Genomic DNA, 24,925 nt, shown 5'->3' with positions numbered 1-24,925 from the left:
CTTTTACTGAGGATGGTTGAACAGGTGGCTGTATGTTTTGGTATTCTGCTAACTCCAGGGAAGACAGGGGGCCCTACTACATTTTGAAGCTCTTAGGTATCGTGTTGGATACAGTTAAGATGGAGTGTAATTTACCGGTGTATAAGTTGGAGGATTTGAAGGTTGGATTTCAAAAGGCATTACAGGCAAAAAAGTGCATCTTCGGCAATTGCAATCGCTGTTGGGAAAACTAAATTTCGCCTGTAGGATTCTCCCTATGGGTAGAGTTATTTCCAGATGGTTAGCCCAGGCCACAGCGGGGATAAAACATCCCTTGCATCGGGTATGGCTAAATTCAGAGCATAAGGCAGATTTGGTGGTCTGGGCCCTTCTTTTGCAATCGTATAATGGTAGATTTCTTTGGCTAGACCAAGCGGTTTCTAATGTTGATTTGACTCTGTTTACGGATGCATATGGTTCTTGTGGCTTTGGGGCCTATTTTGACAAAAGATGGTGCATGGGTGAATGGCCGGATGAGTGGAGGGAGTCAGGTTTTGTAAGGAACTTGGCACTACTGGAAATGTTCCCTATTGTTGCCGCTTAAGAGGTGTGGGGAGAGGAGCTTGGAAATAAGAGATTGCGTTTTTTCTGTGACAATTTGAGTGTCGTGCAATGCATTAATAGTTTGACGGCTGACTCGCCTCCGGTGTTGTCTCTGTTGCGCCATTTTGTGCTCAGGTGTTTGGATTTTAATATATGGTTTCGTGCTGATCATGTGCCAGGAGTTTGGAATTCAATAGCTGTTGCATTGTCTCGCTTCCAGTGGGATCAGTTTCGGGAGCTGGCGCCGGATGTGCAGCCGCTGCTGACCGATTGGCCCAGGTGGTTGTGGGATCTTGTCTCCATACCGCCTTAAGGCTAGTGAGAAATTCTGTGGCTCCGGGTACATGGTCCAGGTATGTGGCAGCGGGGAAGCTTTAGCAGGAACTAGAGCGTTCGGTTGGCAGACAAGTACCGGAGACAGATCGCCCGTATTTGTTGTTATATTTGATTGGTAAGTCATTTGAGGAAGTTGTGTCGCTTTCAGTAATGTCAGGGAATATTGCTGGCTTAGCTTTTATTTTTAAGTTGTTGGGTTGGAGAGACTATACAAAGGACTTTTTAGTACGTCAAGCATTGAAAGCTTTTAGGAAGCATTTTGTGGCGAAGGATTGGCGGCGCCCAGTATCTTTTCACGTGTTGGGCCAATTGTTGAGAGGTTTGAAGGAAGTGTGTAGGTCCAATTATGAATGCTGTGCTTTTGTGCTGGCATTTTTTGGTGCGTTTCGCGTAAGTGAGTTAGTAAGTAAAAATGTCCAGTGTAATGGTGGATTATCAGTGAAGGATGTGGTTTGTTCCAGTGATGTTGTGCGTTTCTATTTGAGGCGATCTAAGACTGATACGGCAGGGAGAAGCTGTGTTGTGAATTTGTGGGGAGTTAATGATTTGTTTCAATGCCCGGTAAAATGGGTCTCTACATTTTTGACGTTAAGGGGTGTTTCACCGGGATCATTTTTGATTCATCAGAACGGGTCAGCATTATCAATTTATCAGTTCATGACGATATTCAGGCGCTGTTTATCGCAATGCAGTTTAAACAATAAGGAGTTCAGCTCCCATTCCTTTAGAATTGGGGCAGCGACAGAGGCGGCTCGCTGGGGTTTAGGTGTGAAGGCAGTGCAAAAAATTGGCGGTTGGGAATCTGGCCGATACAGGTCCTATATTAGACAGAGTATGGTGTGAGCGGTTTTGGGGATATTGGTTGGAGCCGATTTGTTATTAATCTATTTTCTTGTTTTTCAATGGTCTTATAGGCCGGTTAGTCACACATTCCGAAGTCAAGTGATTTGAGACTGGGGCGGAGGTTCACCTTCCAACAAGACAATAACACAAAGCATACTGCTAAAGCAACACTCGAGTGGTTTAAGGGGAAATGGGTAAATGTTTTGGAGTGGTCTAGTCAAAGCCCAGACATGAATCCAATTGAGAATCTGTGGTCAGACTTTAAGATTGCTGTTCATCAGAGGAAACTGTCTAACTTGATATAGCTGGGGCAGTTTTGCCTTGAGGAATGGGCAAAAATCCCAGTGGTAAGATGTGGAAAGCTTATAGAGACTTATCCAAAGTGACTTTGTGACACCCCAGGGGTCTGGTTGCCACAGTAATAGAGATATTATGTCTGAGAGCAAGTGGGAGGTTTCTCTGGTCAGGATCCCTAAACATGCAACATGGTCCGCCCAGATCTGGGAGGGGAGGAATCTGCCCTTATAAACTGGGTCTGGGGCGGGATTAGGTTAGACAGAGCCTGCAGAACAAGCAGAGCAGTCAGAGTGGAGCTGCAGACAGTTCCAGACACAGGGAAAGCAAGAACAGGAGCTCTGTAGGAGCGGTAGCAGAAGTCCAGGGGCTGGAGCTGAGCAGAGTTCGCCCTGGACGAAGATACTAAAGCCAGACACAGGAGTCCGAGGCTGTGGGGACTGATATACACCCAGCAGCAGAAACCAGCCGGCAGGGGATTCCAGGTCCTCTGGCCATAGAAGCCCGGAGGCTCAGTCACAAAGAAGGGACCAGCGCCGCCATCCAGGAGCGGAGGCTAACAGAAGGCCCCAAGTCACCAGCCATACGGGTGAGCACCACACGGTATACTCAGGGACATGGGCTACTTGTAAACGCTGACAGCAAGGTAGCCAGGAAGAGTGCAGATTAACGGGGAGGCCTACAACTCCACCTGGCCAGGGGAACTCCTGCTTGCTCGCAGACTGACCAGGCCCCTTATACTAGCCAGTACTCCCGGGAGGGTCTGCCTTGTACCATCAGTAAAGACCCTGAACCGCACCACACGTCTCTGTGATTCCTTGCCGCTCCAGCACCATTAGCACTGGGACCCTCACACCATCACTCCCATCATCTCTCACACTAGCTGCCCTGAGGCAATACTCCTCCCGTGGTGAGTTATCCCATACTCGGCTGCGCAACCAACATCAGCCTCAGCGGTCGGCAGCGCAGCGGCGGTCCCCACTGACCGCAATCCACGGGTGGCGTAGTCGGACACTTATTACAACATTTAGACTGCCACTGGTTTGACCACCCTGGGCATGGACCGGGTCACCGCCACGGAGAACTACAACCCCCAGCGATCCGGTTCCGGGTATTCCCCCTGCACAGCAGCACAGCACAGGCCCAGGGGGCGCGTCATCTTTGGCGTAGTCGGCAGGATTTCGTGCCCGCAACCACCGGGTACTGCGTGCCTGAAAAAGAGACTTTTATACTTACCTGTGGTGAAGTTTCCCGCCGTCCGGAGTCGTTTCCCACCATCCGGAGCCGATTCCCGCCATCAGACGCCATCTTGGACCGTTTCCCGCCGTCTTCTGCCTTCTTCCCGCCATCCGCAGCTGCTTCCCGCCTTCGGACGCCATCTTCGGGACGCCGCACGGGAAGAAGAGGGGCGTGGACGCCAAAAGCGCGCGAGATCCGAAGCTCCGCCCCACGCTCTGACGCTGCGCAAGGTCCTGGAAGGGAGGAAGAGCGACGCTGACGTCATCGGAGCGCGACGCCAGGTCCTCAACCCCGACGATCGACTGCGGAGCCGCGGCCTACGGAAGAAGAGCATCACAAGGTAGGCCACGGTCCACTAGGGGGGAGGAGGATGCCGGATACCGAGGGGAGCTCCACTGTCACAGCCACCGCCAGCGCAACCGCTGCAGCAGTCATGCCATTCACCATGCCCTATATCCCGGGGGCAACCTGGCTACCCCAGTACTCAGGGGAGTCACATACTCTAAATGACTTTAGAGAAAGACTGGATAGCCTCTTCCAGGTGTACCCCCTCACAGAAGAGCAAAAAGTGAGCATCCTGGTGGCCCAATTAAACGGGGCAGCCCAAAGGGAGGTAAAGTCCTGGCCACCTGGGAGGAAGAGGACTGTCAGAGACATACTAACCCGGCTGAAAGACACATTTGACACCCGCACCTCAGCCGAAATAAAACTAAGATTTTATGGGTGCAAACAACGGGCACATGAGAGTATAAGAGACTATGCTCTAAACCTACAAGAGGCCCTGAGAGCCATTAAGCAGGCAGACCCTGACAGCGTGGGAAATGAAGATAAGCTGTTGACTGAACAATTTATTGAGGGTCTACTGTGCAATGCCCACCGAACCCAGTTGCGGGCAATGGCCTTACAGGACCCTGACCTGGACTTTGCACAGTTCAAGGACAGAGCCATCCGGGTGCTCCGAGAACCGGCACCAGGTGGCGCTGTGGGAGCTGATGCGCAGGCTTTAAACAGTGACCCGGCTACAGACCTGCACCATCAGGTCCAAGAGCTGACTAAGAGCGTTGCCGCGCTAACAAGAACTGTGCAGTCTTTACAGGTCTCTTCTCCTGGAAAGATCCAGCTGGCATCCGGACCGGAGGACGTCCCGTGGCGCCGACTGAGGAGGACCCCACCGGCCAGAGGAAGACCCAGCGACAGATACAACGAGGATGGACGACCCATCTGCCACCGCTGCAATCAACCCGGACATGTGGCAAGGTACTGTCATTTAAACTGGCACAACCTGGGGTAGAGGGCCAACCCCCAGGCATAAGACCATCAGGCCCATCAAACTGGTGTGATAAATACGTAGGGGGACGTCCAATCTTGCCTGTGGTACTGGATGGCATTCCTATGAGTGCCCTACTAGACACCGGGTCACAGGTCACCACCATCCCGTACGTGCTCTTCAAGCAGTACTGGAATGACTCGGACATAACCCGCTACCCAGATGACGACCTGAGTATCATCGCCAGCAATGGTCAGCCCGTGCCGCAGGTGGGATTCAAAGAGGTGACCATTAAGATCGGTAAAGTCGAACTGGCGGCGCAAGGACTGATAATAGTGGACATAGACCGTCATGAGAGTCACCCTAGAATAACCTTGGGAACTAATGTGATTGAAAATTGTCTTGCAGAGGTGATTCTCATTTTACAGCAGGTTGCCAAGAACGCTAGTGCCGGCCAGCAGCGTGTGCTCCAAAAAGAGATCCGGGCACTGATGAAGCGGCAACAGGTGGAACTATCTGGTGGTGAGATAGGTAGCGTGAGAATGTGTGACCCGTTCCCTATTGCCATGCCCCCAAAAAGTGAGATGATGATTTGGTGCCGGGCAGCTATTGGTCTAAGGGGTAGAGACTACCAAGCAATGGTAGAACCCGTCTACTCAGACAGTAGGCCCACCATTTTGACAGCACGGGGGGTGGTCGATGTACGCCATGGGAGGGTGCCCGTTCGCATCATAAATATCGGGGAGAGAGAAGTACACCTGCCCCGGTATGCCACGCTAGCCAAATTGTTCACCATAAACCAGAATTCTGTACAGGCCGTGGAACCCTTGCCTCCATCTCAACCAGAGGAAGGTAACGGCTCTAAGAAACCAATGGAGGACTGGTGTCAGCAACTGCATTTGGGTACTGACTCCACTCCCTCACACCAGAAACAGGGAGTCTATCGGGTGGTTCGAGAGTACGAGAGAGTGTTTAGTAAACACCCGCTAGACTTCGGGCGAGTAAAGGGGGTAGAACACCACATCCCCACGGGAGACCATCCTCCCATAAAGGAGAGATACCGACCCGTACCCCCGGCACACTACCAACACGCCAAGGGGATGCTTAGAGACATGAAGGAGGCTGGGGTAATCAGGGACAGCTGTAGCCCCTGGGCAGCTCCACTAGTCTTAGTGAAAAAGAAAGACAACACCATGAGAATGTGTGTAGACTACAGGAAGGTCAACCATATCACACACAAAGATGCGTACCCGTTACCAAGGATAGAAGAGTCCTTAGCTGAATTAAAACCTGCTAACTTCTTATCTACTTTGGATCTCACTAGCGGGTACTGGCAGGTTCCTGTAGCAGAGGCGGACCGGGAGAAGACCGCATTCACCACCCCGATGGGTCTCAGCGAATTTAACTGTATGCCGTTCGGGCTCTGCAACTCACCAGGAACCTTCCAACGGTTGATGGAATGCTGTCTGGGAAACCGGAACTTCGAGACGGTCCTGTTATACCTGGACGATGTCATCGTCTATTCCAAGACCTACGAGGACCACCTGAAACACCTGGCAGAAGTGTTTGAAGCTCTGGCAAACTACGGCCTAAAGGTGAAACCCTCCAAGTGTCACCTCCTGAAACCAAAGGTGCAGTACCTGGGACACGTGGTGAGTGCTGACTGAGTGGCTCCCGACCCTGATAAGATCACCGTAATTAAGGACTGGCCAAGACCCTCCAGCATAAAGGAAGTGCGGCAGTTCCTCGGGTTGGTAGGCTACTACCGAAGATTCATTCCCGGTTTCACCAAAATGGCAGCCCCTATGCAGGACCTCCTAATAGGCCAATCTTGGAAAGCCAAAAACCAGAAGCCGCCCTTTAGGTGGGAAAAGCTGGAAGAGGAGTCCTTCTGCCAGCTGAAGATGGCCCTCACGGGGGATGAAATCCTGGCATATCCAGACTACAGCCAGCCCTTTATCCTCCACACGGACGCGAGCAACATCGGGCTAGGAGCCGTACTGTCCCAGATCCAGCAAGGGAAAGAACGGGTAATCGCTTACGCCAGCCGAAAGCTACGGCCCACGGAGAGGAACCCTGAGAATTATAGCTCATTCAAGCTGGAGTTCCTGGCAGTAGTGTGGGCAGTGACCGAACGTTTCAAGCATTACCTTGCCTCCTCCAAATTCACCATGTACACGGATAACAACCCGTTGACACACCTGGACACTGCAAGGCTCGGTGCCCTGGAACAGAGATGGATGGCCCGCCTGTCCAACTTTGAATTCACCATCAAATACCGGGCAGGACGCTCAAATGCCAACGCGGATGCCCTGTCTAGAATGCCGAACTTACCGGACGTAGGGGAAGATCCAGAAGATCTGGAAGAAGTTGAGCTCCCTGCGTTCCATCGTCATGGGATTACCCTGTATTCCCACCGTGTGAAGGACAGGCGCTCCGTGACGTTCAATCCCTTGCCCCACTACAACTGGGCGGAGACGCAAGACAGTGATCCCGCAGTCCATTTGGTGAAGGAAATGCTGACCCAGGCCGATGCCCGTCTTGACCCAGATGCTCCGGAGGAGACCAAGCAACTGTGGAAGGAGAAAAGTAAGCTGTTCCTCTACAGGGAGAAGCTGTGCCGGAGAATGGTTAACTCTCGAACGCATGAGTTGACCTGGCAGGTAGTGGTCCCAAGACGAGACGCGGCTATGGTTCTGGAGGCATACCACAACAGAGCAGGGCATTTCGGATGGAAGAAGCTGGAGTTCTTGTTGCGTGAACGGTTCTACTGGGTAGGCATGAGAGGAGCCATCGAGAGGTGGTGCAGAGACTGTGGCCCGTGCCACCTGAGAAGAAAGGACCGTGCCAGCCAGAAGACTCCCCTGCAGCCCATCATCACCAGACAGCCACTGGAACTGGTAGCCCTGGACCATGTGAAACTGGCTCCAAGCAGATCTGGGTATGTCTACGCCCTCACAATCGTAGATCATTACTCCCGGTTCCTGGTGGTGGTCCCGGTCAAGGACTTAATGGCTCAAACAGCAGCTAGAGCCTTCCAGCAGCACTTCTGCCGTCCACACGGGTACCCAGACCAAGTGCTGACAGACCAAGGACCAGCCTTTGAAGCGGAGGTCTTCCAGGAGTTCTGCAACCTGTATGGCTGCAAGAAGATAAGAACAACGCCCTATCACCCTCAAACCAATGGACTCTGCGAGAAGATGAACCAGGTGGTGATAGATCTGCTAAAAACATTGCCCCTGGAAGAACGCAGTCTGTGGCCTGAGAAACTGCCCGATCTGGTGGACCTGTATAACCACATCCCTGTAGGTTCCACCAACTGTACCCCGGCTTACCTAATGAGAGCAAGACCTGGTAAGCTGCCTATTGACCTGGATATGGGAGTCCTGACGCCTGAGGACACCTCGCCAGAGGCAGACTGGGATACAGAACGGCAGCAGCAGTATCGGAAAGTACAGGAGAGCGTCGAGCGAAGTCTGTCTCAAGCTAGAGAAAGGCAAGAGAAGGCTTATAACCAGTATGCTCCCGCTGTTCCCCTGGTACCTGGAGAGCAGGTCTTGAAGAGGAAGAGGCGGCTCCACAAGTTGGACAACCAGTGGGAGAAGGACCCGTACACCGTACTGCCATCAAGCCATGAGAACCCAAAAATCTGCGTAATCAGTAAGGATGGAGGAGAAACCACAGCCATTGTCTCCAGAGACCACCTGAAGAAGTGTCCCGAGCAGCTGCAAAGCCCTGAAGAAGATCAAGAAAACCCTCAACCCGCAGAGGAAAGGGAAGAAATGATCAGTACCGTACTCGGAGACTTCCCCCGGTCTTGGACACAAGTAAACGGCGCTGTCGTGGTACCCGTCCTCACCTTTCTCCAGCCAGCCCCACAAGTGCCTACAGAGGAACCGGTAGAGCTGGAAGAGCAGCCGGCCCAAGAGGCAGAAGAGTCCACACCAGCAGTACAGGAGGATCAACCCTCTGCTAGTAGTGAGCCTGCCGTGCCCCTAGTGAGCCAAAGAGTGCGCAGAAAGCTGCCCAGCTTGCCCATAACACCTCCTACACCCTGTAGTGCAGAACCAGTTAGTGAGCTCCGTAGGTCCACTAGAGTCACTAGAGGTCAGATGCCCGCTCGCTGGAGAATCTAAACCAATGCACTGTAAAGTTGACTGTTTATTGAAAAATGTTTATGGTTTATGTTTGTTGCCTGTTACTAATTATGTTTCTCAGTTACCCTGCAGATTTATTTGGACTAACAGGTTATGGACACTGGATAACCGGAACAATTCTTGTAGATAGTTGCACCTTGGTGCCTCTTGTGAAGACGGCCGCGGAAGAGAAAACCTGTCTGGCGTGGCCTCCTTGCGGCCCAAAGTAGTTAGTCTACCCTTGCAGCCACGCCCAAGGACAACGCAAGGGGTTTGCTTTGGACAGGTCCCCTATTCTGTGCCAAGACTTCGCCTTGTTGGGTGACATGGACACCCCCTTTGTTTCATAAAGTTCACCTTGGGTGATATGGACTCCCGGTCACGGAAACGCCGTGACCTCTACAGACTAAAGTTTCTTGTGAATATGTTATTATATTATTGTTATACCTTGTATTTATGTTTCTTTAAAAAAATGTGTTTAGTCCCGGAGTACTAAAATTTACTAGGGGGGAATGTGACACCCCAGGGGTCTGGTTGCCACAGTAATAGAGATATTATGTCTGAGAGCAAGTGGGAGGTTTCTCTGGTCAGGATCCCTAAACATGCAACACGGTCCGCCCAGATCTGGGAGGGGAGGAATCTGCCCTTATAAACTGGGTCTGGGGAGGGATTAGGTTAGACAGAGCCTGCAGAACAAGCAGAGCAGTCAGAGTGGAGCTGCAGACAGTTCCAGACACAGGGAAAGCAAGAACAGGAGCTCTGTAGGAGCAGTAGCAGAAGTCCAGGGGCTGGAGCTGAGCAGAGTTCGCCCTGGATGAAGATACTAAAGCCGGACACAGGAGTCCGAGGCTGTGGGGACTGATATACACCCAGCAGCAGAAACCAGCCGGCAGGGGATTCCAGGTCCTCTGGCCATAGAAGCCCGGAGGCTCAGTCACAAAGAAGGGACCAGTGCCGCCATCCAGGAGCGGAGGCTAACAGAAGGCCCCAAGTCACCAGCCATACGGGTGAGCACCACACGGTATACTCAGGGACGTGGGCTACTTGTAAACACTGACAGCAAGGTAGCCAGGAAGAGTGCAGATTAACGGGGAGGCCTACAACTCCACCTGGCCAGGGGAACTCCTGCTTGCTCGCAGACTGACCAGGCCCCTTATATTAGCCAGTACTCCCGGGAGGGTCTGCCTTGTACCATCAGTAAAGACCCTGAACCGCACCACACGTCTCTGTGATTCCTTGCCGCTCCAGCACCATTAGCACTGGGACCCTCACACCATCACTCCCATCATCTCTCACACTAGCTGCCCTGAGGCAATACTCCTCCCGTGGTGAGTTATCCCATACTCGGCTGCGCAACCAACATCAGCCTCAGCGGTCGGCAGCGCAGCGGCGGTCCCCACTGACCGCAATCCACGGGTGGCGTAGTCGGACACTTATTACAACATTTAGACTGCCACTGGTTTGACCACCCTGGGCACGGACCGGGTCACCGCCACGGAGAACTACAACCCCCAGCGATCCGGTTCCGGGTATTCCCCCCGCACAGCAGCACAGCACAGGCCCAGGGGGCGCGTCAACTTGCAGCTCTAATTGCTGCAAAAAGAGGATTTACAAAGTACTGACTTTAGGGTGGTGAATAGTTATGCACACTGAAGATTACAGTTATTTAGTCCTATTTGTTATTTGCTTCACAAAGAAAAGAAAACCAAATGTTCACAGTTGTAGGCATGTTCTTTCCATGAACTGATGCAAACCCTAAAAAAGAAAGTTAAATTCTAGGTTATGAGGTTGCAAAACACGAAAAATTCCAAGGGGGTGAATACTTTGCAAGCCATTGCATGTTTGTTGTGGTCCAAGCACAGACCATGATGCAGGTAGCAGCTGCAGATGTTCTGATCTGAACTCAGCAGTCTCATAGACATACAGTTGTGCTCAAAAGTTTACATATCACGGCAGAATTTTTGCTTTCTTGACCTTTTTTCAGAGAATATGAATGATAACGAAAAAAACTTTTTCTCCACTCATGGTTATTGGTTGGGTGAAGCCATTTATTGTCAAACTACTGTGTTTTCTCTTTTTAAATCTTAATGACAACCAAAAACATCCAAATGACCCTAATCAAAAGTTCACATACCCCAGCTCTTAATTCCGTGTATTGCCACCTCTAACACCAATGACAGCTTGAAGTCTTTTGTGGTATTTGTGGATGAGATTCGTTATTTTCTCAGATGGTAAAGCTGCCCATTCTTCTTGGCAAAAAGCCTCCAGTTCCTGTAAATTCCTGGGCTATTTAGCATGAACTTGTGCTTGAGATCTGAACGTGCTTAAGACATGAACGTGCTTGAGATCCCAGAGTGGCTCAATGATATTGAGGTCAGGAGACTGAGATGGCCACTCCAGAACCTTGACTTTGTTTTGCTGTAGCCAATGACAGGTCGACTTGGCCTTGTGTTTTGGATCGTTGTCATGTTGGAACGTCCAAGTACGTCCCATGCGCAGCTTCCGGGCTGATGAGTGCAAATTTGCCTCCAGTATTTGCTGATAACGTGCTGCATTCATCTTTCCTTCAACTTTTACCAAGTTTCCTGTGCCTTTGTAGCAAACACATCCCAAAAACATCAGCGAACCACCTCCGTGCTTTACAGTAGGAATGGTGTTTCTTTCATCATAGGCCTTGTTGACCTCTCTTTAAATGTAACATTTATGGTTGGGCCAAAAAGTAAAATTTTGGTCTCATCACTCCAAATTATCTTGTTCCAGAAGTTTTGAGGCTTGTCTCTGGGTGTTTGGGGTATTGTAGGCGAGAAACTTTGTGACATTTGCGCAGTAATGTCTTTCTTCTGGCGACTTGACCATGCAGCCCATTTTTCTTCAAGTGCCTCCTTATTGTGCATCTTGAAACAGCCACACCGCTAGTTTTCAGAGAGTCCTAAATTTCAGCTGATGTTATTTGTGGGGTTTTCTTTGCATCTCGAACAATTTTCCTGGCAGTTGTGGTCGACATTCTTGTTGGTCTACCTGACCGTGGTTTGGTTTTTACAGAGCCCCTGATTTTCCATTTTTTAATCACAGTTTGAACGCTGCTGACTGGCATTATCAATTCCTTGGATATTTTTTTGTATCCCTTTCCTATGTTATACAGTTCAACTAACTTTTCCCGTAGATCCGTTGACAATTCTTTTGCTTTCCCCATGACTTACAATCCAGAAACGTCAGTGGCTGGACGAAAGATGCAAGAGTCTGTCTGGATCCCAGAAACTCACTCAGCTTTTATGCACACATACTGATTACAAGCAAACAGGTCACACGTGAGGATGTTACCTTTAGTAGCCATTCAAACCCATTTGTATCAAATTCTGTTCATGTTACCAGGCCAAAATCACCAAGGTATGTAAACTTTTGATCAGGGTCATTTGGATGTTTTGGGTTGTCATTAAGATTTGAAAAGAGAAAACACAGTAGTTTGACAATAAATGGCTTCACCCAAGCAATAAACATGAGTGGAGAAAAAGGTATTTTGTTATCATAAATATTCTCTGAAACAAGGCCAAGAAAGCAATAATTCTGCCGGGGTATGTAAACTTTTGAGCACAACTGTATATCAGGTTGCTGAGTTCAGATCAGGAGACAAGCGACCTTTTCTGTGCATCATGGTCTGTGGTCACACCGTGACAAATGGATGTGGGAATTTAGCCTAACCCTATACCTCCAGGTAAATAGTGTTTCTGTAGCTGACAGGTTCCCTTTAAGTTATCTTTTCTATGAAAAGCTGCAGCATAAAACATAAATGACTGCAATTAAGGAGCCTGTCCTTGTTTCATACTGCTTGTGGTTCGGACAATATGAGTCACTTGATGGGTTTGCCTTAAATAGTAGCAATTTAGATGCTTACCATGGAGATAAATCATCACCTACAGCTCTTACACAACACCCTCTTTAGGTTTTATTCACATGCAGACATGCTGAAGACATTTCTCACATAGTCACATTTATCATAAATATTTGTGCTGCAGAAACATCACCATTCACATGTATGGAATAGATTTTCAGTTGCAAAAATTTGTACAGTAAATGATACCACGGTCTAATGAACTGGACTATCAGCATCATAATGTATGCTGATGGGTTAGTTTAGGTCATTACACCCCAGGCCTAATTCAGATTTTAGAATCATTTGGAAGAGTTTTCTGATGTAAGGCTATGCGCACACTGTGCGTTTTTGATACGTTTTTTCTGTGCGGAAATGCACCAAAAACGCTAGGTAATCCATCTGCCAGCTAATGCAATGACAATCCTGATGTGCTGTGCACATGATCCAGAATTTTCCGCTCAGGATTGTCATTGCGTTAAAATCCGCAGCATGTCCATTCTTTGTAGTGTTTGCGCAGCGCAAAAACGCACAAAGAATGGTACCCGGGCTGGGGAAGACTACTTCTCCCATCACCCGAAGTAGTCTCCTCAGCCAGCGTCTGTGCGCGGTGTAAAAAAAAAAAGTAAAAATCTCTATTAAAATAATAAACACCTTATCTCACCTGTCCAGCGTCTTCCTGATGTCCCCCAGGACCCGATCACCTGGCGGCTGATGGTACACTGCCGGGAGCTCCCAGCAGTGTACATTGTTGCGCTGCTGGATGAGGTCATGTGAGTTCATCAGCTGAAGATCAGCTGAGAGCTCCGGGACCTCACTTTAAGGCACTGGTGCTGAGTGGGAATATTCTCACAAATTTTCCCACCAACACTGATGCAGTAAATGAGGTCACCTGGAAAGATCAGCTGATCTCCAGCTGATGAACTCAGGTGAGCTCAACATTCAACAGCACAGTAATGTACACTGACAGGAGTAATTACACTCCTGTCAGTGTACAGTGCTGTCATCTACAGCAGTCACATCAGTGATTGATGTGGCTGCTGTAGAAGTGACCCGGATCACCGTGGTACACTCGGATTATGTCATGGCGGGCAAGTGAGGGATATGGTTGTTTTTTATTTTTATTTTTTTTTACAGGAGATGAGAGTTTCGGGGATTAGGAATATAATAAATAAATTATTAAAACCGTGTGTAATTTAATTTCAATAAAAGACTTTATTCTGGCCTTGTTTTTATTGAAAAACCATCGTAAACCTTTACTACGGGGCTAGTAATGGGGGCGTCTTATTAACACATCTCCATTACTAACCTGGGCTTCATGTCAGCCGCCAATACAAGGCTGACATGAACCCCAACCTTATTATCCCACTCGTCACCGCTACACGGCAGTGGGACGACTGGAGGCTAAGCGCCAGATTTGGTGCATCTTATAGATGCGCCATTTCTGGTGCAGCTGAGAGCTGATATTATTAGCCAGGATCCCTGGCCCCTTCCCTGGCTATTAATATCAGCCCGCAGCTGTCTGTTTAGCCTTTTCTGGTTAGATTTTATAGGTGGACCCTACGCCAATTTTCTTCTGTAATCTTGCCAGTAAAGGTTAAGTAAACAGCTGTAGACTGTTATTAGTAGCCAGGGAACATTTTTGGCTAATCGCCCCTTCCCCAGCTACTAATATCAGCTCCCAGCGGTCGGCTTTCTCTCTGCTGGTTATGAAAATGACGCTGGAGCCCACGCCATTTTTTTTATTTTTAGGCTATGTGCCCACAATCTGGACGTAGCAGCGCTTTGGTCGCATCATATTTTTGCTGCATCCAAAACGCTGTGTTCTATTAAACTCAGGTAAATCCGCATGTCTTCACTGAACCATGCGGATTTGCCGCATACTATACATTCTAGTGGTCAAATTTCTGTTGCGGAGACTAGCGACTCCGTAAGAGAAGTTGACATGCTGCGGTCCTGAAAGATGCGCCACATGTCAGTGTCCATGGGTGATCTGCAGCCTCAGATACACGCATAATGGACATGGGATTTGTAGAAATCCCATCCACTATGCTGTAACATCTGGATGCTGCAGGTCCAACGCTGTATAAACATGCAGCTTCAAACCTGCAGCGGCTCCTGATCGTGGGCACATACCCAAACTCACCCCCAGCATGTAAATTTCTGTAGTGGAGACGCCAGTATCCGCTGCAGATTTTGACCAATTGAAGTGTCATTATATGCGGTGGATTCACATGTATTGACAACAAAAGTGCGGCATTAGAACACAGCGTTTGGACGCAGCTTAAATACGCTGCAAATACGCTACGGTACAAACAGCTGATCTTAATATCCATCGAACATGTTTGCCTAATGGCACCTTCCTAGGCTAAAAATAGCAGCTCTCAGTGCCCCAGAAATGACATGAATGAGAATGCTAATGAGATTGGATAAGCTGACACCAGCTGCCTCTGAAATGATACTTCATATTTGAATGAGATTAGGGGTAATGGGATTAGGTGTCGCTGACACAAAGCCCTAGGTTTAGTGATGAAGAGGTGTCAACCAGACACCCTCATTACTAAACCTACACACACAGAGTAAAACACGTTATTTGAAATACAACAGACGCATTCTTTAATCATTTAAATTAACCAAAATACTCACCCCAGGACTGACGGTAATCCAAGGGTTAAAGCGATGTCATACGTTTCTTTTTTCACATATCTTTATTTAGCTCCAAAAAACATTCATTGATGTACAAAAATGCATAAAAAATGCATTAAAAAACACATAAAAAAGCAGCAAAAACGTGTCAAAATCGTAGCAAAATGCACGCTTTTCTGCAGCATTTTTCCTGCCAAGAGATGCAGAAATACAGCAGAAATTTCTGCAATCAAATCCTGAACGTGCGCACATAGTCTTACACATTTATGCATGATGGATGTTACTTCCTGACCAGTTGTTCACCAATTTCTAGCTTTTTTTTTATCTTTCTCTTATTAAGACAAGTCTTTAAAGAGACCTATTGGTTATGTGAAAAACATAAAAGTGACAGTAAATGAAATTCTAAGACTTTTCTGATATATAAAGTGGTTTGCAAAAGTATTCACTCCCCTTGGCCTTTTACCTATTTTGTCACATTACCACCTGCATTTAAATATTTTTTAAATCCGATTTGTGTGTGATGCATCAGCACTAAATGGTCTAAGTTGGTAATGTGAAGTGAGAAAAATATAGCCATAAATTAAATTTATGGGATCAAATAACTAAAAATTGGCATGTGCATGTGTATTCACACCTTTTGCTATGAAGCACCTAAAAATTTCAGGTGCAAGCAATTATCTTCATAAGTCACATGCTTAATGAAAGGAAGTCCACCTGTGTGAAATTTTAGTGTCACATGGTCTGTCAGTATATACACACCTATTCTGAAAGGTCGCAGAGGCTGCAACACCATTAAGAGGCACCATTAACCAAACAACACAATGAAGACCAAGGAGATATCCATACGAGTCAGGGACAAAGTTGTTGAGAAATACAAGTCAAGGTTGGGTTATAAAAAAAATATCCCAAATCTGATGATCCCCTGGAGCACCATCAAATCCATTATCATCAAATGGAAAGAATATGATACCACAACAAACCTGCCAAGAGAGGGCCGCCCACCAAAACTCTCAGCCTGGGCAAGGAGGGCATTAATCAGAGAGGCATCACAGAGACTAAAGGTAACCCTGAAGGAGCTGCAAAGTTCCCAAGCAGAGACTGGAGTATCTATTCATATGACCACAATAAGCCATACGCTCCATAGAGGTGGCCTTTATGGAAGAGTGGGCAGAAAAAAAGCCTTCACTAAGGCTATGTGCCCACGATGCAGAAATGAAGCAGAAAATTTCTGCAGCATTTCTGCATCTCCCTGGCAGAAAAAACGCATGCAGATTGTGCATGCGTTTTTCCTGCAGAATACATGCGGAAAACATGCGGATTCACATGTGTTTCCACATGCGTTAACGCATGCGTTTCCGCATGTGGACTGACAAGCACTTTCCAGGCGATAGCATCACTTGGAAAGTGCTTGATAACTAGGTCACACTGTATAAATCCATGCAAACAGCATGGATTTATATAGTGTGACCGTAAAAATAAAAAAATAAAGCTATACTTACCTCCGATGCCGCCGCGTGTGCTGTCGCGCTCGTCCTGGCTTCTTCCGGGTTGCCGGCACATCGCGAGACAGCCTGCGGTCACATGACCGCGACGTCATCTCAGGTCCTGGAAGGAGAAGCACTGCAGGGGCCGCCGGACAGGTGAATATAAACTTTATTTATTATTTTATTCTTTTTTTCACAGGTACAATGGTACCCATGTCTGAATGAGAGTCTTCTCTCCTCCAGAACTGGGTACCATCCGCATATAGAGATGCATAAAATCCGCTTGTACAAATGTACAGACACGGATATTATGCGTCTCAATGCAAGTCAATGGCGGCCATTCCGCTGCGCTTCCGCAAAATTAATGAACATGCTGCGGATTTATGAGCGCTGCAGAAACGCTGCGGAAAAATCCGCAGCATGTGCATTGACATTGCGGAATGCCATTGGGGACCATGGGGTGCGGATTACCAAGCGTTTTTTAAGCGTTTCCGCTGCGGAAATTCTGCAGCGGAAACGCATGAAAAACGCATCGTGGGCACGCAGCCTAAAACACAAAATTGTGAGGCTCGTTTTGAGTTTGGCAAAAGACATGTGGGAGACTCCCCAAATGTATGGAGGAAGATGTGGCGGTCAGATGAGACCAAAAGTGAACTTTTTGGCCACCAAGGTAAATGCCATGTCAGGCGCTAAACCAACACAGCTCATCACCCCAAGAACACCATTCCCACAATGAAACGTGGTGGCAACACCATGCTGCGGGGATGTTTTTAGGCAGCAATGACAGGGAAAATGGTCTGAGTTGAGGGGAAGATGAATGGTGCGAAATACAGGGATATTCTTGAGCAAAACCTGTGTCAGTCTGTCAGTAGTGATGAGCGAGCATACTCGCAAATACTCGGTACTCGCCCGAGCATCTCAGTACTCGAGATGCTCGGAGCTCGCTGAGTACTTGCGAGATGCTCTTTACAGAGCCAATGAACATGCAGGGATTGCCTGCCCCTCACTGTAATGCCGCAGCCATGTTGGTTATGGCATTACAGTGATTGGCTGGCCGCACAGCGTCATCAGGTCTATTTCAGACCTGGCACCGCCATGCTCGTCACAGTCACTCCGGAATCAGACAGTGTAGGGAGAGCTGCTGCTGAGCTATGGAGAGATTTGCTTGTTTCTAGTTAGTTAGTGTAGGTGTACCAAACTATATTAGAGACACATATCCATCTCAACAAACAGTCCTTCTGAGGACTAATCCATCTGCAGAGATATCAGGCAGGCAGTGTATATAGGCATGCAGGCAGTGTATATAGCAGACTGCAGTGCATATAGCACAAGAGGCTTCATTCCAGTTCTGTCTGCTTCTGCAGCTGTTAGACATTTCTAGACATAGGCCCAGGTCTCAGGGGTCAGGAATAATTTTTTTTTGGATCTTAATCCTCATTATTTGCTTAAAAAGCAATCAAGAGAACACAGTTTTTCTGCACCATTTGCTTGTTGGCACTGCAGAATATAGCCAGGTCCTTTCCAAATTACAGCGCTAAAAATCCAGCTATTTAAAACTGTGTTTTCTCCATCACATGGATCACATATACGTTTTCAGAAAATACTGCCATTTCTGGTCTCCATTAAAAATTTGTTTCAGTGTGTCAGTGAAGTTTTTCTTTTGACACCGGTTTGCTGTTCAATATAGTTACCTACAGGCCAGGTATTTAAAACTGTGGTTTCTCCATCACACGGATCACATATAAGTTCGCTCCAAATTCAGCCATTTGTAGTGAGCGTGGAAGATATTGTCCTCCATTTAAAATGGGCAAGGCGCGTGGCAAGGGACGGGGAACTGGACGTGATAGTGATGGTGATTGTGCATGCAGAGGCTGTGGGTAAGCTGAAATTGTGCCACAACCAACGCCCACATCTTCTCGCCTGACCTTCCTGTCCCAATTCCTAGGGGACCGCAGCACACCACTATTGAACCTAGAGCAGTGTCAAAAGGTTGTTGGTTGGATAGCGGATAATGCTTCCAGTCACTTTGCCACCACCACCACCACCCTGTCTTCCACATGGTCAAGTCTTAGTAGCCATGAGTCTGGACTGCATATTCCTCACCTTGATCCTCCTTCCTCCCACCATGCCGAGTACCCGGAGACAACTGATCCCACACTTCGACACTCTGAAGAGCTGTTCACTTTTCCATTTATAGATTCGGGCCTCTCGCCCGGTCCACTTGAAGCGGGGCAAGAGGAGATCGCATGTAGCGATGCCTAAATATTTGAGCAGCCATGTTCACACGAAGGCAATGGTGGGAAAGAGCCACAAGAAGTGGACGATGATAAGACACAATTGCCAGAAAGTCAGGAGGAGGACCAGGGTGCGGAAGTGGAAGACGAGGTGGTGGATGATATAGTAACTTACCCAACCTAACAGGAAGACATGCAGAGCGAGGACGGCAGCACACAGGGGGGAAGGAGGCAGAGCACCCCAACAGGCAGGAAGAAGCAGTGTGGTGGCCACAGACAGAAGTCAGGCAACCTTTCCCCGTAACACCAACAAGAAGGAAGTTGCCAGTACAACTGTTTGGTCTTCCCGAGTCTGGTTGTTTTTTAAAGACTTTGCCGATAACCTTAAAAGGCCATTTGCACCACCTCCCAGGCCAGCACCAGCAGGGGTGGTAAAACTACCAGCCTGGCCACCACCAGCATGATCAGGCACATGGCAGCAAAGTACCCGACTTTGTGGCCCGAACCCAAGGGTACAAGAACAGTGTCTGCGGGTGGCAACACTGCTTCTTCCGCTGTTGTGCATGCAAGCCTAACTCCTGTCCATGGTGCATGCGAAGATGCCTCCTGCCCTGCACCTGTCATGGCATACTCTCAAGTAGCAGCATCAGGAAGCATGTCCACGTCCTTGTCCCAGCGCAGTGTTCAGTGTTCAGTTGTCCATACCCCAGTCCTTGGAACGCAAGTGCAAATACACAGACAACGCCCCACAGGCTCCACTATTAAATTCCCACATTTCTCGACTGCTTGTGCTCGAAATGTTGCCTTTTAGGCTCGTGGAGATCTAAGCATTCCGCAACCTGATGGCGGCAGCCGTCCCTCGGTGTTCGGCCCCCAGCCGCCACTATTTCCCCAGTTGTGCCGTCCCCGCATTACATAAGCACGTGTCCCAAAACATTAGCCGTGCCCTCAACAACGCAGTTACCGGGAAAGTCCACCTAACCACGGACACGTGGACAAGTGCTTGTGGGCAGGGACGGTACATCTGACTGGCGGCACACTGGGTTAGCATAGTGGAAGCCGGGACCCAGTGGGACCTTGGGACGGAACACATCCTCCCGATGCTGAGGATTGCAGGCTCTAGGTCAATCAGGGTTGCCCTCACAGTCTACAGCTCCTGCACCTCATCCTCCTCAGCCTCCTTCTTCTCTTCAGCCTCCATCTCCAAAATGACCACATCAGTCACAAGCTGGAAGCACTGCCTCGGCCAAGCGGCAACAGGCTGTGCTGAAGCTAATATGCTTAGGTGACAAACTGCACAATGCTGAAGAGTTGTGGACAGCTCTGAAAGAGCAGGCCGATCTGTGGCTCACACGGCTGAACCTACAGCCAGGCATAGTCGTGTGTGACAATGGCCGGAACCTGGTGGCGGCTCTGAGGCGAAGCGAGCTCACACACGTACCATACCTGGCCCATGTGCTTAACCTCTCAAATCCTACCCGGAGCTGCCGGATCTACTTGTTAAAGTACGCCGCCTGTGTGCCCATTTTAGAAAAACAGCTACAGCTTCCGCCGCCCTTGCCTTGTTTCAGCAGCGTTCGCAGCTTCCGGCTCACCGACTGGTGTGTGATGTTCCCATGCATTGGAACTCTACACTGCAGATGTTGGGAAAGATTTGTGAGCAGAGAGGGCAGTTGTTGACTACCAGCATCAACAAGGCCGTCGGTATTCAGTTCAGACTCCACACATAAGACCTCAGGAGTGGACATGGATGTCAGACATATGTACCATCCTCCAAAACTTTGAGGACTCCACCAAGATGGTGAGCAGCGATGACGCCATAATTAGCGTCACCATCTCGCTTCTCTGTCTTCTGAAATGCTCTCTGCTCACAATCAAGGAGGATGCATTGCAGGCGGAGCACGATGAGATGGAGCAAGGAACCATACAGGGTGATTACACATAGCACAGCGTCATCTCATCCCAACGTGGATTGGGTGACAATGAGGAAGAGGAGCAGGAAGAAGAACAGGAGCTAGTTTCATGCGCTATAGACAGTACTACCTGCACAACTGTCATACCGTCTGTTCAGTGTGGATGGCCTGAGGACAGAGAGGAGGAGGAGAGCATGTTTAGTCGTCCTCTTGGTGAGGACACGGAAGTATTGCCTGTTAGCAGCCTGGCACGCATGGCTGATTTTATGTTACGCTGCCTTTCCCATGACCCTCGCGTTCTCAAAATTTTGGGTGACAGTCATTATTGGTTGGTGACACTTCTAGACCCAAGCTACAAGGAGAACTTTATATCTCTTATTCCTGAGGCGGACAGGTCTACAAAAATGGGGCAGTACCAGAAGCCCCTTGTTGCGTACCTATTAAAAAAATTCCCATCTGAAAACGCTGGCGGCAGAGGTCACAGTTCGTTGGACAACCAAGGAGTACAGGCGAGAGAGACACAACTCCAATCCAGCAGAGGCAGGGGAACATTGTCAAAGTTCTGGGAGAATTTTCTCAGCCCCTCCCATCGCACAAGCCCTGAGGCACAAGGAGTGCAAAGTTTGGGAAGATGCTGAGGGAGTACCTTGCCGACTCTACCAACGTCCTCCCTGATTCCTCTGTGCCTTATAATTATTGGGTATCTAAGCTGGATATGTGGAATGAAATGGCTCTGTACACCTTGGAGGTCCTGGCCAGCCCTGCCGCTAGCGTTTTATCAGAGCGGGTTTTTAGTGCCACTGGTGGAATTATAACTGATAAGCGCATCCGCCTGTCAACTGAAAATGCTGACAGGCTGACTCTTATAAAAATTAATAAGGGCTGGATTGGGCCAGACTTCTCAACACCACCGAATGATAGCAGCGTAACATAAACTCAAATCCAGTGTCTTTTTTTGGGAGGTGTATTCCCATGCACCTTTTCACACCCACACATGGGTATACGCTTCCTGATTTTGGCTATTTGCTCTTTTCCTCCTCCTTCTCCTCATCCTCCACCATCATATCACCAGGGTGACCGTGGTCCGTGATGCAATAACCACATAATTTTTTTAAAGGGTGTTTATGATGCCCGTAAAAAAATTTTTTTATACAATATGTTCATGCATACCCCCCAGGGGTAAATGTTTGTCAGCACATACACTTAGTGCATGGGCATTACAAGTATAGGAGACCCGCTCCTTTCTAATGGGAACATTTTTTTTATGAGGCCCTCCTCCACGTCTCTTCCAAGTGGCATTGGAGTGCCTCCCAATTTTTGGCAGCCCTTGCATTCACTGCATAGGCCAACACTATGGGAGACCCACTTCCTAATAATGGGAACATTTTTTCATGAGGCCCTCTACGTCTCTTCCAAGGGGTATTGGAGTGCCTCACAATTTTTGGCAACCTTTGCATTCACTGCATAGGCCAACACTATGGGAGACCCACTTCCTAATAATGGGAACATTTTTCATGAGGCCCTCTACGTCTTTTCCAAGGGGCATTGGAGTGCCTCCCAATTTTTGGCAACCCTTACATTCACTGCAAAGGCCAACACTATGGGAGATCCACTTCCTAACAATGGGAACATTTTTTTTCAGGAGGCCCTCCTCTACGTCTCTTCTAAGGGGCATTGGAGTAGGTCCAATTTTTTGGCAGCCCTTGCATTCACTGCATAGGCCAACACTATGGGAGACCCACTTCCTAATAATGGGAACATTTTTTCATGAGGCCCTCTACGTCTCTTTCAAGGGACATTGGGGTGCCTCCCAATTTTTGGCAACCTTTGCATTCACTGCATAGGCCAACACTATGGGAGATCCACTTCCTAATAATAGGAACATTTTTTCATGAGGCCCGCTACGTCTCTTTCAAGGAGCATTGGAGTTCCTCCCAATTTTTGGCAGCCCTAGCATTCACTGCATAGGCCAACACTATGGGAGACCCACTTCCTAATAATGGGAACATTTTTTCATGAGGCCCTCTACGTCTCTTCCAAGGGGCATTGGAGTGCCTCCCAATTTTTGGCAACCTTTGCATTCACTGCATAGGCCAACACTATGGGAGACCCACTTCCTAATAATGGGAACATTTTTTCAGGAGGTCCTCCTCTACGTCTCTTTCAAAGAGAATTGGAGTTCCTCCCAATTTTTGGCAGCCCTTGCATTCACTGCATAGGCCAACACTATGGGAGACCCACTTCCTAATAATGGGAACATTTTTTCATGAGGCCCTCTACATCTCTTCCAAGGGGCATTGGAGTGCCTCCCAATTTTTGGCAACCCTTGCATACACTGCATAGGCCAACACTATGGGAGACCCACTTCCTAATAATGGGAACTTTTTTTTCAGGAGGCCCTCCTCTACGTCTCTTCCAAAGGGCATTGGAGTAAGGTCAAAATTTTTGGCAGCCCTTGCATTCACTGCATAGGCCAACACTATGGGAGACCCACTTCCTAATAATGGGAACATTTTTTCATGAGGCCCTCTACGTCTCCTCCAAGGGGCATTGGAGTGCCTCCCAATTTTTGGCAACCCTTGCATTCACTGCATAGGCAAATACAAATGGAGACCCACTTCCTAATGATGGGAACATTGTTTTCAGGAGGCCCTCTGACCTCCACGTCTCTTCCAAGGGGCATTAGAGTGCCTCCAAATTTTGGCAACCCTTGCATTCACTGCATGGGCAAACACAATGGGAGACCCACTTCCTAATAATGGGAGCATTGTTTTCAGGAGGCCCTCTGACCTCCACGTCTCTTCCAAGGGGCATTGGAGTGCCTCCAAATTTTTGGCAACCCTTGGATTCACTGCATAGGCAAACACAATGGGAGACCCACTTCCTAATAATGGGAACATTTTTTTCAGGAGGCCCTCTGACCTTCACGTCTCTTCCAAGGGGCATTGGAGAGCCTTCAAATTTTTGGCAACCCCTGCATTCACTGCATAGGCAAACACAATGGGAGACCCACTTCCTAATAATGGGAACATTTTTTTCAGGAGGCCCTCCTTTATGTCTCTTCCAAGGGGCATTGGAGTAGGTCAAAATTTTTGACAGCCCTTGCATTCACTGCATAGGCAAACAGTATTGGAGACCCACTTCCTAATAATGGGAACATTGTTGGCCCTATAAAAATAGGCTTTGTGACTTTCAGAGTCCCTCCTTCATAAATGAAACAGGATGTGTCTGATCATGTCTCACACACCACATGGCCAGATAAGGTTGTAAAATGTTAAAATGACATTTCCCGGTGAATGAATTTGTCATGGTTGAAAGCAATACAAAAGTGCAAAAACGCATCAAAAACGCTCCATGTGAACATAGCCTATGGTGTGGAGAAGTATTTTTGGTTTTGGTTATTTATTTTGCCTTATATACAAGTCATTACCCTGGAAAGGATGTTCCTTAACGTATTTCCCAAGAAAATCCATTTTGGTTTCGTTTTTGTGTGTTTTATTGTGACTCCATAAAAGTGGCGTAATACCGCTGACAATATTGTTGACAGCAGTGACCTGGGAGTCAGAAATGCTTCCAGGGGTCTTCCCCATGCTATTCCCATGCCATTTGAGCACTGTTCCCATCGATTTGGGCAATTTTTAGGCCCTCTGCAGACCACCGGGGGGAGCCGCCTGAAAAATGCTCGAGTTTCCCATAGACTTACATTGGGCTCGTTGATTGGGTCGAGCATCCGAGTATTCCAATGTGCTCGACCCGAGCAACGAGCACCCGAGCATTTTAGTGCTCGCCCATCACTATCTGTCAGTGATTTGAGACTGGGATGGATGTTCACCTTCCAACAAGACAATGACCCAAAGCATACTGCTAAAGCAACACTTGAGTGGTATAAGGGGAAACGTGTAAATGTTTTTGAGTGGCCTAGACAAAGCCCAGACATTAATCCAATTGAGAATCTGTGGTCTGACTTAAAGATTGCTGTTTACCAGAGGAAACCATCTAACTTGAAGGAGCTGGAGTAGTTTTGCCTAGAGGAATGGGCAAAAACTCACAGTGACAAGATGTGGAAAGCTCAGAGTCTTATCC

At 48.4% G+C, this 24,925-nt stretch overlaps 1 protein-coding gene across 3 annotated transcripts in view; it reads left to right on the top strand.

Annotated features, from left to right (window-relative positions):
* The window catches only part of LOC141231210 (uncharacterized), a 178,831-nt gene that overhangs the window by 7,315 nt on the left and 146,591 nt on the right, over positions 1-24,925 (top strand). The window contains exon 2 of one of the 3 annotated variants that reach the window (XR_012297643.1): positions 1,833-3,458. The exons of the other annotated variants lie outside the window; for them this stretch is intronic. The gene's annotated coding sequence lies outside the window, so the exon portion shown is untranslated. Of the gene's footprint in view, positions 1-1,832; positions 3,459-24,925 lie in introns of those variants that run through there. 3 annotated transcript variants of the gene reach the window in all.

This window comes from Phyllobates terribilis, unplaced genomic scaffold (assembly GCF_046119375.1).
Source record: "Phyllobates terribilis strain yellow unplaced genomic scaffold, ASM4611937v1 Scaffold_2__4_contigs__length_985480577, whole genome shotgun sequence".
Lineage (NCBI taxonomy): Eukaryota > Metazoa > Chordata > Amphibia > Anura > Dendrobatidae > Phyllobates > Phyllobates terribilis.
Note: the sequence above shows the minus strand (reverse complement) of the source record. Positions and strands in the feature narration are given on the sequence as shown.